Source organism: Myotis yumanensis, unplaced genomic scaffold (assembly GCF_028538775.1).
Source record: "Myotis yumanensis isolate MYYU_CA2020_CCGP unplaced genomic scaffold, mMyoYum1.0.hap1 SCAF_11, whole genome shotgun sequence".
Taxonomy (NCBI): domain Eukaryota; kingdom Metazoa; phylum Chordata; class Mammalia; order Chiroptera; family Vespertilionidae; genus Myotis; species Myotis yumanensis.
The window spans coordinates 67487638-67494011 of NW_027223762.1; the positions used below are offsets into that span (position 1 = coordinate 67487638).

The 6374-nt window shown below is 41.0% G+C and overlaps 1 pseudogene; it reads right to left on the reverse strand.

Moving 5' to 3' along the window:
* Positions 1-2217: 2217 nt before the first annotated feature.
* On the reverse strand, positions 2218-6098 carry LOC139019325 (protein FAM200C-like; annotated as a pseudogene).
* Positions 6099-6374: the final 276 nt, after the last annotated feature.

Here is a 6374-nt window from a genome sequence, read left to right on the forward strand (position 1 = left end):
ATTAAGGCATTGCCCTCAAGATCTACTCACCTCCCAAAGGCCCCACCTCCAAATATTATTGTATTGGATGCAAGATATGAATTAGTGAGACACATTCAAGTAGAGAGCAATCACAGTCTGCATTGAGCCAGCTCCCAGAGTCCAGCATTAAATGATCAAACAAAAATTAGGTACCTCCAAGTTCAGCTGTAAAATGAGAAGCAAACATCACACTCCCTAACAAAATTATAAATTTGGGGTTGACTAGGACTTTTTAAAAAATAACTTCCTCATATAACCTCTAATGCCAAGTATGTAAAAGGTGCTCAGCAAAGCAATTGTTGATGCGTTCCTCATTAGAACGTGTCTTCAGCCACGCACTTTCAATCCTGTGGCAGCCCACTCACAACAGGGGCTGGGACTGAGCTTCGTGAAGGAGGGTTGGCAGGTGAACAGAAACCAGGAGGGTGAGTGAAGCATCGGACCTGAGCTATGTCTAGACCTAAAGACCCACAGGGAGAGAACAGGTCTGGGAAACTGCCCAGAGGGGTCGCTGTACAGGAGGACTGCCCAACCACAACCCCACGGTGAGGAAAAAGGAATGAATTCCCTGCCAGTCTCTCCTCCCAACTCCTGATCTTCTGCCAGTGCTCTGTACAGCTCAAGTCAAATCCAACTCCGAGGGCGAGGGAGCCTGCTCCCAGGCGGACCGCAGAGAACACCGCCAGGCCCGGGGCACGCTGGGGAAGGTCACAGAGCAGATCTGCTAGAAAATGAAAATATTTAGCACTCTTTTTCAATTGCAAATTATTATTTTGTTTAATTTAATGACACTATGTTTTTCAGAGAGTCACGAATTTATTAAAACAATATGTAAATTTTGACATTACAAATACTGACCTTGATATTTTCAGCACATGCATGATAAAAATATACCCTACTCGTATATTTTTTTGCATTTTTTCTTTGAATACATTGGAAGGTCAGCGTCTTTTATGCTTTTGTGTCATGCAATTTCAATGATTATGAATTGAAATATATACAAGTTTGGCTTTTTACATCCAGAGGAACCTTCTGGGAGCCGGTATCATTTCTGGGTGTGACATCTGCACAAGTAATGTGGCAGCTGAGTAAGAACCTTCTGTTCACAAGAGAGCCAGCTCAGAGCTGACCACTCAAGGTGACACCCTGGAGGCGTGCGGAGAGCAGTTCACTCTGCCAGCCAAATCCAGGAGCCCAAGGGCTGCCCACCTCTGACAACAGACTTTTCTGACATTTGCAATTGCTCTCTCTCTCTCTCTTTCTCTCTCTTCTTTCTCTCTCTGTTTCTTTCTCTCTCTCCCTTTTACACACACACACACACACACACACACACTTTTTTTTTTTGCAAAGTTAAAAAATTTAAGTCAACCTCCTTTGCAGAAAACATCTATTTTGTATTTGATAGGTATTTTAAAAAAGGAAAAACATAAAACTTGCCACCATGCTTTGAATTCTATTTATAGTATCTGAGTTCTTCCAGCCATTTCTGAGACGATCTACAACTATATTCAAGGCTGATAGAATTAAATGTTCAGATCTTTTGAAGTGAATAAGACATACTCTGGGTGCATTTTAAAGTGAGTATTTCCCTGCAGGCAGAGGGTGGCCAGTACGTGGCTGTGGTCACACTGGAAATCGCTCTGATCCTCCACCTGTGCTGCCACAGCGCACGGAGGAGCCCCTGGGCTGGAGGTAGCTGCATAGCCGAGGCAGCCCCCACTTCCGTGGGACAGACAGATCCCCCAGGGCTCCTTCCCCCTGGCCTTTGAGGGTGGTACCCAGCCTGGCAGGTCCCAGAGCTGCACACAGCTTGTCTGGCCTGGGAGAGTCCCCACCAGTGGTTCTCAACCTTCCTAATGCCGCGACCCTTTAATACAGTTCCTCATGTTGTGGTGACCACCAACCATAAAATTATTTTCGTTGCTACTTCATAACTGTAATTTTGCTACTGTTATGAATCGTAATGTAAATATCTGATATGCAGGATGTATTGCCATTGTTACAAATTGAACATAATTAAAACATAGTGATTAATCACAAAAACAATATGTAATTATATATTGTGAAATATTTACTTCTAATTACAAATAAATGAATTTTTTTCTTGAAGCATGATGTAGCATGGGTAACAGTCTTAATATAACAACAGTAAACTCCATTGCTACATTTTGCGACAGTATGCGTAAAAAGCCAACGTCAGTGTGAAGGTTGAGATTGCTTCTTTCTCACCAGATCAGAAATTCTCGGAGCAGTCTTTGCAAGAGCACAGTGAAGATCATCTTCCACAACAAGTCTACTTCTGTATTTAGACTTGATAACCAGCAAGCTGGAAAACGCTGTTTCACAAAGATATGTTGTTGGAAATGGAAGAAGAAGGTGCAACACAATCTCAGACAGAAAAGGATATGACTGCAAACACTTGATCCTGAATTTTGTAACTGGCATTGTAGAGAAATCAGTTCTCGCTGCATCATTGTTAATAAGTTCAATGAACTCCTCTTGTGCTGTCTCAGGAACATCTTCAACTTTGACTGTGAATGGGCTTCTGGCAAGTGCAAATGGGGTGTCAGGTAAATTTTGAAAGTACGATGAAATTTCGTCTGCAAGCATGTGCAAGGGTTCTTTCACAGAAATTATCATTGAATCCTTTTGTCTGGTTCAATGTCATGTTCCTCAAAGAAAGCAGATCAAGTAGACAACATATAAATTTTATTTTCATCCATTTTTTTTTGCCAAAGTTTCATTTGGAATGATTGGATCTTTTCAGACAAATGGAGGCATGTTGTATTTGGTACTTGCAGTGATAAGTTTAACTCATTCAAGATGGCAAAGATGTCAACCAAGTAAACTATTTTCTACAGTTCACTTTTATTGCCGAAAAGTGCTTCGAACTGGGGTCTTGCTTTCTGATTAAAAAACGTTTTGAGTTCATCAAGAAGCTCAAAAACATGAGGCAGACGTTTTCCACACAGCTGATTTCCACAGCCAGTCGACCTGGGGGTCAAATCCCTCTAGTGTTAACTACAACAATTAAGGCTTGGCTAGAACAAGACTGCGCACAGAGACCACAAGGGGGTGCACCAAGAAAGCATAAAAGATGCGGAGACAAAAAAACATGACAGAAATGGAGGATATGGAGCTAAGAATCGCAATTTTGAGGGCTTGCCATAAATTTGTGCAGAGCCTCACGAAAACTAATGAGACCCTCGATGCTACGATAAAGAAATTAGAAAGTAAGCATACACGGACTGAAATAAAGAATATTATACCCAATAGCAGACCAGAGGAGTACAATAATCAAACCAAAGATTCGACAAAAAACACCCAATTGGAAAAGCAAAATGAAAAAAGAATCCGAAAGTGTGAAGATAGTGTAAGGAGCCTCAGGGACAGTTTTAAGCGGTCTAATATCAGAGTCATTGGAGTCCCAGAAGATGAGAGACAGCAAGATATTGAAAACCTATTTCAAGAAATAATGGCAGAAAACTTCCCCCACCTGGTGAAAGAAATGGACTTACAGGTCCAAGAAGCGCAGAGAACCCCAAACAAAAGGAATCCAAAGAGGACCACACCAAGACACATCATCATTAAAATGCCAAGAGCAAAAGACAAAGAGAAAATCTTAAAAGCAGCAAGAGAAAGAGGCTCAATTACCTACAAGGGAATACCCATACGACTGTCAGCTGATTTCTCAACAGAAACTTTGCAGGCCAGAAGGGAGTGGCAAGAAATATTCAAAGTGATGAATACCAAGAACCTACAACCAAGATTACTTTATCCAGCAAAGCTATTATTCAGAATTGAAGGTCAGATAAAGAGCTTCACAGATAAGGAAAAGCTAAAGGAGTTCATCACCGCCAAACCAGTATTATATGAAATGCTGAAAGGTATCCTTTAAGAAGAGGAAGAAGAAGAAAAAGGTAAAGATACAAATTATGAACAACAAACATGCATCTATCAACAAATGAATCTAAGAATCAAGTGAATAAATAACCTGATGTACAGAATGAACTGGTGATTATAATAGAATCAGGGACATAGAAAGGGAATAGACTGACTATTCTTGGGGGAAAAAGGGGTGTGGGAGATGCGGGAAGTGACTGGACAAAAATCATGCACCTATGGATGAACACAGTGGGTGGGGAGTGAGGGTGGAGGGTGGGGTGGGAGCTGGAAGGAGGGGAGTTATGGGGGGAAAAAAGAGGAACAAATGTAATAATCTGAACAATAAAGATTTAATTTAAAAAAAAAAAAAAAAAAAAAAAGAAGCTCAAAAACACGTTTTAAAATTTTTCCTCTTGCCAAAACCGGTTTGGCTCAGTGGATGGAGCGTCAGCCTGCAGACTGAGGGGTCCCGGGTTTGATTCCGGTCGGGGGCATGTACCTGGGTTGCGGGCACATCCCCAGTGGGAGATGTGCAGGAGGCAGCTGATCAATGTCTCTGTCATCGATGTTTCTAACTCTCTATCTCTCTCCCTTCCTCTCTGTAAAAAATCAATCAAATATATTTTTAAAAAAAGAGTTTTTCCTCTCGACAACCATCTCACTTCAGTGTGAAATAGCAGAGCATTGTTTGGCACATCCAACTCATTGCACAGTTGCGAAAACAGTCGACTGTTTAAAGTGCTCGCCTTTACAAAATTAACACAACTTATGACGCTTTTCATTACTTCTTGTAACTCTTGTGGCAGCGTCTTCATTGCTAATATTTGTCGATGAATCATACAGTGAGTTCTGATGACTTTTGGTGACTCATTCAGTACCAAACTTTGAAATCCAGATCGACATCCCAGCATAGCTGGAGCACCATCTGTGCAAACACCACAAACCTTTTCCCAAGAGATCTTTTGCTCTTTCAGAAATGAACCAACTGTGTCAAATACATCACGTGTGGTAGTTGTCGTTTCAAGAGGTTTGCAAAAAAGAAACTCATCTTTAAAGTTGCCATCATTAATATACCTCACGTAAACCAGTAAACTGTGAACAGTTTGCAATGTCTGTAGATTCATCAAGCTGTATACTAAATATTGGAAGTGGAGATGATTTAATTTCCTGGATTACCTGATCAAGAATATCAGCAGACATGTTATCTATTCTTCTGCGGACAGTGTTGTTAGATAAGGAAATTGCACTCAATTTCATAACAAATTCATCTCCAATCATAACTCGAACAATGTCCTTGGCCACTGGAACAGTAAATCCTCAGCAATGGTGTGACATTTCATAGCTCTGGCGATTCTGAGTGCCACCAAATATGAAGCTTCAATGGCTGCTACGTTTTGCTTGTGGTACTTGCCACCAGTGTCAAGTCTGTCTTTCTTGAGTCCATCAGCTTTGCTTCTAAAATAGGTGGTATCCTTACTGGCAAAGCTCAGATGCTTGCTATCAAAATGGCATTTTAGTTTGTTCGGCTTCATAGATTTGGCTGATAGAGCTTCACAATAAATAACACATTCCGGTTTCTCAATTCCTGCTGTAATTATTGAGGTAAAACCATACTGTAAAAAAATCCTCACTATATTTTCTTTTCTTAATGTTCTTCTGTACATGATCCATTGTCATGGGATGGTTTGCTAATGAAAATAATATATAACAATAGCTTTAATAATACAAAAGATGATGCATGGCATAGTTCAGTCAATACAGTTCATTAAAGTTTCCTATGATTTACCATTCTCTGTGTTGTTTTTTTTTTACATACCTGTTACTATCACAAGGGGGCAGTATTCACATCAACCACAGCTGGATATAAAAAGACCAATCAGCATCCAGATTAAGTTCCCATGGTACAGATTTTTTTTTTTTTTGCAGTAGTTGATGATTTTACAGTACATGATTTTACATTTACCCAGTAATTATAATTCATGAAGTGCCGTTTTACCTCCAATACTGCTGCTTTCAACACAGTAGTTGCTTTTAACAGAGTAGCTGCTTTCAACACAGCAGCTGCTTTCTACAGAGTAGCTGCTCTCTACACATGTGTGACTGGTCCGCATAAGTACATTATGGCACCAACCCTGTCACATACACCTGTATTTGTACGGGGTGTATGTGAGGGGTTGGCGCGATGATGTCATCACGCCGGGTACTAGTATGTGGGCGTATCTGCATGTGGGCGGACCCGCCTGGAGACGGATAGAGGAGCGGTGTCTCGGTTCCTAAGACCATCGAAAATATGTGTTTTCCGGTGGTCTTAGGCGACCCCTGTGAAAGGGTCGTTCGACCCCCAAAGGGGTCGCGACCCACAGTTTGAGAACCGCTGTTCTAGAACGAGATTTCAACATTATTAATGCAAAATCTTTGAACTGACAAGATCAGTGGGACTGCAAAGAGTATGATGAAAGGAGAGATGC